At 39.6% G+C, this 12,833-nt stretch overlaps 1 long non-coding RNA gene across 1 annotated transcript; it reads right to left on the reverse strand.

Annotated features, from left to right (window-relative positions):
* Positions 1-1,673: 1,673 nt before the first annotated feature.
* Positions 1,674-12,496, reverse strand: LOC118880669. The gene is made up of 3 exons (XR_005016362.1): positions 12,412-12,496; positions 2,374-2,491; positions 1,674-2,223 (listed from the first exon to the last, which is right to left on the reverse strand). It is a non-coding gene; the product is annotated as an uncharacterized LOC118880669 (long non-coding RNA).
* Between the last annotated feature and the right edge of the window lie 337 nt (positions 12,497-12,833).

The following is a 12,833-nucleotide window of genomic DNA, read 5'->3' on the forward strand; positions in this document are numbered from 1 at the left end:
TGTAGTACCAACTATGTGGTAAGCCCTGGGGACAAAACTGTAAACAGAACAGATGTTTCCTGTCCTCATTGGATACACAGTCCAACAGAGACGATGGGTCATTTCCATATAGAGTGGAAAGTACTCTGATAGGGGAAGAATAGGGTGTTAGAGAAGTACTAGAAGACCAATGAAGAGAAGGTTTCCCAGGGGAAATGATGCCTAAGTCAAGACTCGATGGCGGGGAAGTCTGGGGAAGGCGGTCGTCAAGGAGATTGTTAGAGTCAGGGGAAAGAGCATGAGCAAGGCTAGAGGTGAGAGAAAGGACACACGTTAGAATAACTGAAAGATGGTAGAGTGGCCGGTGAGCAAGGCTAGAGATGAGGCTGGAAGGGGCAAGAATAAGAAGCCAGGGACTATTATGAGTAATTCTTGTTTTAGAATTACCAAATCTGCATGTGGTGACAGCTGGACCCATAAAGCCATTCAAAATAGATTCAAGACTCTCTGTCTTCAAAAACACCATGAGGGTATGGTTCAAAAAATTGATGGGACCTCAGGAAGCAAATTTTGTCACCTCTTCCAATCAGTATGCTTTCAGCTGCAAGCAACAGAAATGCAAACTGGCTTAAATAATAAGGAAATGCAATATTTACATAAAAGTCTAAGGATAGGGAGAGTATAGTACAATCAGAGGCTCAGTGATATAATTGAGCACTTTTTTTTTTTATCTGTCCAATCAGCCATCCCCAACATTGGCCTCATTCTAAACCTGGTCCCCCTCCCCTTGAAATTGTAAAACGGATGCCAATAGCGATCGGGGCTCTATACGTATTTGTTATCATCTATCAGGAGAGAGAGGGAAAATCCTTTTCCTCAAGTGGAACCTAAGTCCCTTCCTTTGTCTGATTATACCAACAAATTACTCCTGGATCACTGGTTATGGGGGAATGTCATGTGTTTATTGGTTTAGATTAATCAAGATCTACCTTTGAAACTGGGAATGGTGTCAACTTTCCCTGTATCTCGTGGCAGTGGAGGATACTGATACCTGAAAAAAAAAAAAAAAAAGATTGTGTTGGAAATGAAGAAGTTGAGGAATGGGAGCAGAGTCTATTATACTCCACTTACAAACTGGGTACCTTGGGTTTTGAACAAGTGAACACAGCCCTGATACCTTGTGTGCTCTGCTGGAGCAGAGAGACCTCAGGTCAATCCCCCACCAATTATGCATTCAACAGCAACAACAGCAAAATGGTAACTCTTAGCCCCTAACCTGATAACTTTAATTATATGGAAGTGATTGTGTGCCTAAAAACCCACACACTGGACATAAGCAATTCTAGATAAAATAGAAGTTTATTAAACTCGTCTTCATATTCACATATATTTTTAAAAAGGATACTACCTAGGCCAAGACCTTTTTCTTTTTTCCTTCATAGAATAATGTTGAGGATCAATTTCTCCAGCTTAACATCACCAGCCTTGGCAGCAGCTTCTATTTGGAGTATAAATGATGTCATCTGGTTGGCCTTTTCCCATCACAAACAGTAAATCTCTGAATCTGGAGAGATCTTTTATTTGGTTACACATATTGTACAGCATCAAGGGGTTAGAACCCATGTGCTGGAGATTATTAAAATCATCTGGAGGAGAATGGCTTATTATTGGAAAGCTCAGAACTTACAACCCTTTCATGCCTGGTATCTCCATCAACTCTTCGTTTGCTTCTGCCTTTTCAAAGCAACAATTACAGCCTGTGGGCTCATGATCCTTTGCAGACTAAAGTTTTGCTGGTGCATCATGTTTCTTCTCTAGAAAAAGATACCCCTAACATAAAGATAGAGCAAAGAAGACAGGATTAAAGGTCAGAAAACCAACCTCAGCTTGGCAACATGGCAAATATATAGCTTTGGGCAAGCAACAAACTCTCTTAGCTTATGTTCCTCAGCTGTAAAATAGAGACAATGATAAGCAGCTTCACAGCACTCTTTGAGAGGAATAGTAAACAATTACTGAATACTTGACTATCACTTTAATAATTTGCTAAAATCTTTCAATTACTTAGCATTAGACTCATCTTGTACAGGGAAGACGCTCCATAGATGTTTGTTGAATGACTTGTAACTAGGTGGTAATGTGGTTCGATGGATTCTGAGTCATCAAGTCATTTCACATCTCTGAACTTAGTTTTCTCCAGTTATAATGTGCATTCAATTTTAACCTTCCTATTAGAGTTGTTGTCTAAAAGAATAAACAAAATAACATACATGAAGCATTCACACTATGTCTGACACACCAGTGTGCTTGAGAAATAGAGGTTCCCTTTTCTCCAATCCCTTCCTCTCTCATGTTCCTCATTCCACAGAACTGGTAACAACACTAACATCCTACCTATTAAAGGGCAGAGCTGTGGAGCAGAAAGAATAGCAAGGCCAGTCTTTGTTCTTGGCTTCCCAACTTCCCAGCTGTGTGAACCTTTGCAATCTCCTCAGGGTCTCTGTTCTCCCACCTGAAGGAGCTGGCTGAAGTTCTTATGTTCTAACTCTGTAGTTCTCAAACTTTTGAAATTTATGGATCAAACAAAGGAACAAGCAAACAAACACCACAAACCAGAAGCCTAACATAGAATGGTCAAGTTTTTGATTTGATATATAGATCCTTTTCAGAGAATTGCCACTTACCATTACAATCATTTCAAATAAAAGGGTAGAGAACATCAGAAAAGAAGGAAGAGCAGAATTTCAGGATACAAGGCATTTCTTTAAATGGAATGAATTAACTTTATAAAAAATTGCTGAGTTATCTCATTGTCTCCATTTTTCTGTCATTTTTCCACAGACTGGTGAAAATTTGTCAGGAACAACAAGAACCTTTAGGGTAGCATCCGGGAACCAATGGTCTCTATCACCAGGAAGGTTTCTTCTAGCATGAATATCCTGTGATTCTCTCATGATTCCACCATGGTGAGAAGCTACTGTGCTAAAACAATAGTTTATTTGGGTAAAATTAATCCAGAGAAGAAATAAATCCAATAACCTATTTTGTGGAGCTGAATCATTCTGAGTCTAAATAGAGAGTTTAATTTAGTCAAAACATTGTAAGATATTATATGTGGATCCACAAATGGAAATGCCCCGCAGGTCCTCAAGACATTTCCATGTCCCTAAGGCTAATCCTTCTGACTCAGGCTTCGTTCTCCACTGACTGCAAAATGATGAGGAGCACACTTGCACCCACCTATATTAAAACAGGAGAGAGATGTGAGCAGACCAAAGATACCTAAAGTATTCCAACCTCAGGCACCACATGTCCACTCTGAGGTCAGCTTTTCTAACACCTTTCATTCTCTTATCTCAGGCCAAAAAAGATCTCTGAGCTCTACCATGATGCTCTCAAATCCCCTGCACCAATACTACAATATTTTATGACTGAGAGTCTAAATAGAGACTGGCTTATTCATAGTCAGCACTCAGTAGGTTATCTGGTTTTGACCGAATTAGAAATAGACAAGCAGATGAGAGGGAGGAGAAGCTTATTCATACGGTTCTGTGGTTGAGGCTATGCTTCACCTCCCACAAGGAGAGAAAATCAAAACAAACCCACAAACGGAACTGACTCTACTGCTACTTAGAACAATAGTAGGTTTTTATAACTTTGATTCTAAGTCATCAAGGAAAGTTGAAACTTTAGTCTATAACCTTTTGATGTCAGTTACAGACTTTACCCAAATTAGTTGAAATAGATGCTCAGAGAGGCACACCTCAGCTCTCAGGTAGGTGAATGCTAATTCTCCTATGATCCCAGATAAATGAAGTAGTAACAGCAATGGAAACAAACAACCATGACTGGCTGTTGTATTATACTTTGCCTCTTATGAAGTGCTCTTTACAGCCATTTTCTCGTTTACTATTCAGATCAACCTTGTGAAGGAGAAATGATAATTTTTAGTATCCACTCATTTCTTCACATGAGGAAACTGATCAACTCAGTGTAGTTAAGTAGCCTGCCCGAGACAGTAGAGTTAGTAAGTGGCAGGCTATGGAAACCCAGGGCTCCTGGCTCTAAGCCCAGTGTTTTTCCCACCCTCTGATCCTCTCTCATCCTTATGGCTATAACACTAAGAGTCCAAAGGAACTTCCTTCTGGTTCTCAGGCCCATGATAAATGCCACTTGCCCTGGGGAGGAAAATAAAGTCCATGCTCTTTGCTGGCCTATGTGCTAAGTCATTGGCGCCCAGAAATAACCTCCTGGAGACTACAGGCCTTGTATTTACCACAAAGCAGTGGGTAAATAACTAGTTGGTGTTTTAGTGTTTTGTGGTCACTTAATCTGTTGTGTTCCTTCCCAAGACTCTGAAGGTTTCCTTTTTCAGTTAATTTTTATTTACGTTTGTGAGGTCTGTGTTGTTTGGGGTTTGGTTCATTGGATGTTTTTCTTGGAATGTGTTGCCATTGGCTTCAAGATGTTCCTGCTCTGCTATTTCATGGAATTTTCCCCAAGTGTGGATTGCTATGTATTTCTTCAGGGCAGTGAGCCAAGGCAGTGCTGGTATGTAATCTGTTTCTCTGGCCAGAGGACTTCTTGTCACCCGTCCACATGGTGCTTGATTGTATTTCTCCACTGATAATTCCCCTCCCCTCTGTCAATGTGCAGCGACCCTGGAGTCCAGCCGTCTTGTGTGTTGTGCGTTATTGGCTCTGGATAAGACGAGCCCAGTTGCTTCTGATAGAGATTGTGTCAACTGATTCTCTTAGTTTGTCCTATCAGCCCAGAGTTGGAGAAGGATATATGTGCCAAATGTTATGAAAAGAGTAGAGAAGGCTCATAGGGTTAATGCTATAGACAAAGCCAGTGTGTGATTGAAAAGGTCCAGCCCTCCGCACAGCTCTGTGCCCCAGTAGGAGACAGATCCAGGAATGCCAGGTGCATTGCAAGCACTACACGCTCCGATGACCCTCAGCAAAGTCTTTCTTCCTCTGTCTTTTACAAGCCCATAAATGATGTGCCAGAGAAAAATAAGAATTTGTTCCATATCAGAAAGTTTAGTCCCTTAGATATTTTCTTGTGGATAGAAAAAAAAAAAAAATGAGAAAGTTCGAGTAGTGTTTGGTCATTAAAATGGTATGTTTCTCTCAAGGCTTTCAGCATAATTAAGACACAAAGCACACATTGAGACAGAAAGTTGTCCTGGATAAATCCTTTCTTCGGCTGTTTTATTTATTGTACTTCACTTCATTGTTTTGTTTATGTGCTCTGCACCCCTACTCTTTCCACAAAGAATTTCGGAGAGCTTACAAAAAATATGTCAATACAAAATAAAAATATCGCTAAATCATTAGAAGAAGCAGAGTGAATGGATAATATTAAAGAAATGCATGAGATTAGCGTTTAGAATTTTATAACGAATACCCTTGTAAAATTGTTAAAAGCAATTAACAAAAGTGACTCCCAGAGCCTACTGTTTATCATCTAAATTTGGCGGTGGCTCTCTAATCTGTCAAGTGAATTGGATGCATTTAAGAATCTGCACCCAATTTAATCTTAACTGGGAGGTCCAGGAGGTCTACTTCAGTCTCCATGTCGACTTCTCGTGCTCTGAACACACCTCTGAAGGCCAATAGTTTTCTTATTTGCAAGGAGATAAAAGGAGAACTACTATTCATTAGGTATCTAATACATACTAGGCATTGTTGTAGTAACTTGACATTTAATAATTCATCACATTCTCTCAACCATTCTGTGAGATAGGACTTATCTCTTTTGGACAGATGACATAACCAAAGCTGAGTAACTTGCCCAAGTTCACCCAACTATCAGAGATAAAAGCAAAATAAATACAGGAATGTTTGACCTCATAAGCCAATGTTATCATTTCATTAAAAGGTCCACCTGAAAGACAGGTAAAAAATTGTGGAATGTGCTTCCCCCAGTTGGCGAGTATTAAAATATTAAACAAAAATAGTTCATTCAAAGATTGCCCTCAAACTGTAGGTTGACAAGAAAATAACTACAAGTTAAAAGAGGATTACAATTTCTGGTGGTTAAGGTCAGCAGGAAGGAATATATATGGTTATCTATGGGCACTGGCACTGCCATGCAAATATCCTCCAACCAACCCAGAGAGAACATACCTCAAGCTCCTCCAAATTAGAGGCCATAACAAAACAGAAAGAGTAATAAGCTATGGTCCTGATGCAGAAGGAGCAGCCCCACTAATCAGGGAGAGAGTGGTCACTGGTATTTGTTGGGTTGGCAAAGTCACTTTCAAGAACAAAAGAGATAGGAAAAATAACACTGCCATTTGTAATAATAGCAGCCACTTACTGGCGCCTGTTATGTGCCAAGCACACTCTATGTTTTATTGCTAATCTTCATAATGGGTCTCTCTGTATGCTGTTGATTTTTGTCCCCTTTTTTCAAATGAAGAAACAGAGGCTCAGAGAAGTTTTGTAGATGGCTGCGGCAAGACCACCAATAAGGTGCAGAGCTACGTTCTCAGACATAAGCCTGTCTAACTCTGAAACCCACACACCCTCTACTGTGCTTTGCTGCTGCTCTTGTACCAGTCAGGTCAACCTAAAAGATGAAGGCAAACTGAATAACACTGATGCCTCGGATCAGATTCTGAAGGAACAGCTGCACGTGCTGCTGAGTCTTCCAGGCATCAGAGATGTCTACAGTAGCAGTAAATGTTGATGGCCTCTTGGTGGGCATGATGGGGTGGGCCATGCCCTCCAGCCCACTGCCAGGGAAAGGAAAGAGCCTTGAAGAGAGAGAGCTGGGAATTTTGAGGTTCTTATAAAGGGAGGGGCAGGCGTTTCCCACTTTCTTAATTTAGTGGCCCTTTCTTAGGCTTGCGGCACAAATAATTTTACCAAGCTATCTATAATGTAAAGAAAAAACTATATAATTGTCTCCCTTTCTATTGGTCTGCTTGGACTGCCATAACAAAATACCATGGAATTGGGTAGCTTAAATAATGGATATGTATTTTCTCACAGATTTGGAGACTGGGAAACCCAAAATCAAGGTGCTGGCAAATTTGGTTCCTGGTGAGAGCTGTCTTCTGGCTTGTAGATGGCCTCCTTCTCACTGTGTCCTCACACGGCCTTTCCATGTGCCTGGGTGGAGAGACAGTGAGCTCTCTGATGTGTCTTCCTGTAAGGACACCAATCCTATTGAATCAGGACCCTAACCTTATGACTTCATTTAACCTTAATCTTTTCCTTAGAGGTCCCATCTCCAAATATAGCCACACTGGGGGTTAGGACGTCAAAATATGAACTTGGGGGGATACAAGCATTCATTCCATAACATCTTTCTACTCTAGACCATCAGTGAGCCTATATTCCCTTCTCCAAAGGCAATCACTGTTACCAGTGTCTGAGTATTCTGCCAAAAACCTTCTATGTATAACATGTGCTTATTCAAATGAAGGGACACTATGTGCTGTGTTTGATCTTTTTTTTGCCTCTTATAAGTAGAAGATGGAGACTGTCCCATGTCTGCACATATTCCTTTCTGCTTCATTCTTTCTCATGATTGCATAGTATCCCATTAAATTACCATAATTAATTTAATCAATACCATACTTATACATACTAAGTTTATGTTCAGTCTTTGGCCATTACAAACAATGCTTTAGTGAACATCCTTGTTCAAATATTTCTGTAAATGTGTAAATAGAGTTAAATATCTAGAAGATGAATGTATAGATCAAAGTGTAGGTGCTTTTCAAAATGGACAGATTTTGCCAAATGGCCCTCCTAAAAGATTGCTGCAATTGACAGTTTAACATTAAAGTATAATTAACTGTGTGAATAAGAACTCCAAAATAACTTTGTGAATAGTAATTCAATAAGCCTTATTATTAATCACCTAATGAGAAGAAAGAGCAAGAGTGAGAATGTCTTTCTCAGCCTCCTGACTCCACACTTTTAATTCATTTCTTCAAAGGTGGCAGACTGTGAGTCTGGTCTTGTCACTCTCTATTCCTTAGCACCCACAGGATGAGATCCCAGCTGACACACAGGATCCAACAGAGCTGGTTGGTTTCTGCCCACTCCTCCATGTCATCTCTGACCACCCACTCCCTCCCACAGCTTGTAGCTTTCAGTCAGAGCAAGTCAATAACTTTAGAAATCCTCACAGTCCCCAGACCTCTCACACCTCTCCAAGCCTTCTCAAGGGCCATCCATCCTCTGTCTTTCCATACCTGTCTTCCCTGTACTTATTCTATAATCTCTCAAATGTCACTTCTTCCACAAAGACCTCATTCTTTTTCCCACGTGCTCTTAGGAACTCTGTCTTCTATGAAACTACTCAAGTCATGTACATCCACATCATAAAACATTATTGCTATAATTTGTGTATGCTTCTCTGACCCCTTATTGGATAGTGGCAAATAGATGAGAAAAAAAGCATATTTTTATCTTATTTTTAATGAACTCACTTAATCTCCAGAACAACCCTTTGATGGAGATACTCTTACTATTCTTATTTTATGGATGAGGAAAATGAGACATAAGATGTAAAGTAACTTGCTCAGTCATAGAAAAAATAAGTGGTAGAGATGGGACTGGTACCCAAGCATGTTGGTTCCAGAATCCTTACTATACAGAAATCCTCATCAGACATGTCTGAACTCCCAAGTCTCCTCTTTTTACTCTTTTTCCAGAGTAGGTTCTTCTTGTCCTCTTCTCCCTCAGCCTACCTCTTCTCTCACTACAATTCAATTTCTTCCTCCTCATAAACTATAGTGACACCCTCCTAATTATGTGGATTAGTTCAGTCCTCTCTGTCTTCAGCCTCAAAACCCTCTTCTTACAACCATCAGGGTACTCAGCATACGAAGGGCCCCTTGGCTACTAGGGCCCACCCAAGGAGTAGAGGGTTATACATAATAATTATAATATTAATAAATTATCTGCTTCAGGTTGAGTTTACCAGAAACCAGACTCTTAATTGAAACTTAGCATACAAGTTTTCCTTCAGGAGTACTTTTGGATTGACATTAGTTGAAGGGGAGGGAAAAGACACAGGGTGGGGCACAGTGAGAGGTTGAACAAGTCCTCAACTGACCCCATGAAGAATTCTGGAGTTGAGATGGCCTTTCAGAGCTACACCAGGTTGGGATGAGTTGGCCAGACCATTGATCAGTCATTGGAAGCAGGTTGCCCCTTGAGAGGAGGAGTGATTTTGAGCAAAGCAGTTTTCTTCTTTCGCCAAAGACTGACACTGAGGGCTCTCATCAGTAGAACTCCCTGCAGCTGGGGAAGTAAGTCCATTCCTGAAAGGGGATATACATGGCCCATGGGAGCATCCACCCAATGTCCCATTCTTTAAATGCCTAGCATCATAATACTCTAAGCACTGTAACTTCATTTTCCAGATGGGACAATTAAGGTAAGGTAACATGGAAGAGAGGACATAGACAGTAGCAACTGAGCTGGCATTAGAACCCAAGCCTGGCTGAGTGCAAAACCCATGTTTGTTTCTTCTCTACATTAAGTTAACTTTCTCAGGTACATTATAAATTTATGACAGCATGTATGTGGTAATCTTTTGAAGACCAGAAATACACACTCATAGAACTGAACTCCTTCCAGAACTGCACTCTCCCATCATCCCCCAAACAAGCAATTCCCTCTGAGCCCACACACCCACTTGCTCTCATTTTCTACATGTTTCCTTAGATGTAGTCACCAGTTACATACTAGGCAGATGTCATCTGGACCGAAGGCCTGGTCATTGTCAAAGAAAAGTGCGAACTGCCTTCAAATTACACTTGATATCTAGTCCACAGTTGAGAAGAGCTCAACTTAGCTCTGTCAATTAGCAATGTCTCCCAAAATGTGGTCCATGGACCTTGGGAATGCTCAAGATTCTTTCACAAAGTTTGTGAAATAATAACTATTTTCATAATAATAGAAAGAAGTAATTGCTTTTTTCACTGTGCTGACACGGTGTTAACTGATGGTACAAAAGCCACAGTAAGTAAAACTGCTCAGGCTTTAGTAGGAGTCAAGCCAGTGGCACTAAACTGTATTAGTAGTTGTATTCTTTAATACCACACACTCACAGTTTAAAAGCAAGAATAAAAATAAAAGCCAGTTTCACTTAAAAGTCTTCTTGACGAAGCAATAAAAATTATTTTTATTACTTGTAAGAGGGACTGACAAACTCTGGATATTCAGACTTGGGAATATACCAGACTTTCTCAAAAATGTGTGAAAAGAGCCTACCACTTCAAAGAAAAAAACTCATGGCATTTGTTGCCAATGATTAAATGCAAGCTTTCAAGCAGAAATTTAAATTTTGGAAAACCTGTGTTTGCCATCACGAGCTTGACAACATCCTAATACTCACAGATTTTCTGAGGAGCTTGGTGGTGATAATAAGAAGTGTGATTTTTTGATTTTGTATAATGAAGTGAGTCAACATTTTGAAAATCTACATAACTCAGAAAACTGATATTTTCCATATGACCAGTACATGATGTTACAAAATTATTCATGGGCAAAACAATCCATTTAAAAAATAGACCAGTGGATTTCAATGTAGTAAAATGTGAAAAGCTCATTGACATGGTTTCAAATTTCACATTGCAACTATACTTTAAGAAATTAACACTTGTTAAGTTTTGGTGTAGTATCAAAGAAAACTATCCATGATTATCTGAAAAGGTTATTAAAATCAATCCTGCACCCAACTACTTATATGGATTTTCTTCATAACTTCAACAAAACAAAATATTGCACAGATTCTGACTGCAGAGCAGTTATGAGAATCCAGCTATCTTTTATTAAGTGAGACATTAAAGAGTTGCAGAAATATAAAACAATGCCACACTTTTTGCTAATTATTTTTATTTTGGAAAATATATTTATTTCCCATTAAAAATGTAATGAATTTATTATTGTTATTTAAAAATAAATTAATAAATATTCTTTATAATTTCACAGTTTTAATTTCTAATATTCATAGATATATCCCACATAAATAAAAGTGGTTTGCATTCCTCAATGATTTTCAAGAGTGTAGTGGGTTCTTGTGACCAAAAAGTTTGAGGACCACTAGTCTGGGATCTCTTAGCCAACACTGAGAGAGCAGAGGTAGGATTTTTCCAAATGAATTATTTAGCTAAAAAACTGAATGAATAAATAGAATAATTTTTGTAAATGAATGAATGAGGAAAGGGGAAAAAGGTATGAAGTATTTGAATAACTATGTGAGGAGAGTCATAGAGAGTATTGTCTGAAATTGACTCTGTGGAGATATAAACCCAAAATATGAAAATAAAAGAACTGGATGATCACATAAGGTAGAGAGGCAGAAGATGATTTATTCAGCATCTACCAAGTGACAGGCACTTGAACACTTATCCACATCTTCCCACAATGGCTTGAGGAGCCAGGTATCATCATTCCCTTTTTCCACAAGAGTCATTGAGATTCAGGGAAGTTATATGACAAAGAGGACTTGCAACATAGCTGGGATATTGTCCCAGATATGTCTGATTCCGTGTTGTTCCTATCTGTTTCACCACACTATGGTACTTCCCAACTGGTCTCCCAATCCCTTCACACCCCTTATTTTACAGAAGAGGTGAGACTTAGAGTTAGGTGGTACACCACGCTGAATGCTGGAGCTTCAGGGATGAATCACAGATACTTCCAGTGTTGGAAGATCTCACAGTCTTGTGGGGGACACCAATGGAAACAGAACACCAATGCAGTGTAAGTGATCAAGGTTTTGACAGCAAAAAGCACAAGGTGGTATGGGAATCTAGAAGAGGAATTTAACCCAGACTGGGCCTGATAACACACCACCTACATCAAGTCTTAAAGAACTTAATAGAATTAACTAGTAGAGGAAGGAGACAAGGTAGAAGAAATATAGTGTGTGTTAGAGTGTGACTTTTTGGAGAAATCAAAATATTTCAGTGTGACCAGAGGAGACTGGCCGCATGCAAGTTTGGCAACAGCTATTCACACCCTTCACTCCATACTTGGTCATTCTGAAATACCTTCAGTTCAGGTTTAAATATTTAAAATAACCATGGATCCATCCTCACTACCATCTTGGACCTCTAAAGGTCTAGGGATCGCGGGCTGGCTAGGGATCAGTGGGTCAGATGCTGTAATTTTCTGGGTTTGCACAAGAGAGATATCACCCCATATACTGCTACAGGTTGATTCACCCATTGCCTAGCCCACAGTTGGTGCCCTATAAATGTCTAATGATGGAGTGAATAGTACTCCTCAATTCTGCTTTTTTCTTTCTTCTAATATTTTTATTTTAGCTTTGCTTCAGAAGAATCAGCCACTTCACCCTATTCATGCTCAAACTTCCTTCCCTAAGGGAAGATTTCTCTTTTCATTTGTCTTGGGATTCTCATTTCTCAGGCCTGGGGAGTACAGAACCAACCTGCAAATTTCTTCCACTCCAGGGGGTCTTGGTCTTTGGTTTTTGGTCCATATTGTTCACATCTCTATCTGACTACACCAACAATTCCTTGAGGACAGGGAACTTGACTTTTTCATCTCTGAATTTCCACCTTAGAGCAAAAAATTTTATTTAATAAGGCAAAAAGAAAGAAAAGAAGTAAAATTTTTAGTCCTAATGAGGCCCTCTTGCTCTTTCTCTGCTATAACTGCTACCCAGATGCTCCACTAAAACTGCAGAGACATCTTTTCTTTCCCACATGGACAAGTTTGTCATGATTCCTGTGTTTATATTTCCAAACCCACTCTGATTCAGAGGAAAAAAATAAGAAGGAGTCCATAGGAAAAAATAAAAAGGACTCCCTAGACAAACCCCAAGCACAAGAAGTCGGGTGTGAGAAAGAT

This window comes from Balaenoptera musculus, chromosome 1 (assembly GCF_009873245.2).
Source record: "Balaenoptera musculus isolate JJ_BM4_2016_0621 chromosome 1, mBalMus1.pri.v3, whole genome shotgun sequence".
In the NCBI taxonomy this organism is placed as follows: Eukaryota; Metazoa; Chordata; class Mammalia; order Artiodactyla; family Balaenopteridae; genus Balaenoptera; species Balaenoptera musculus.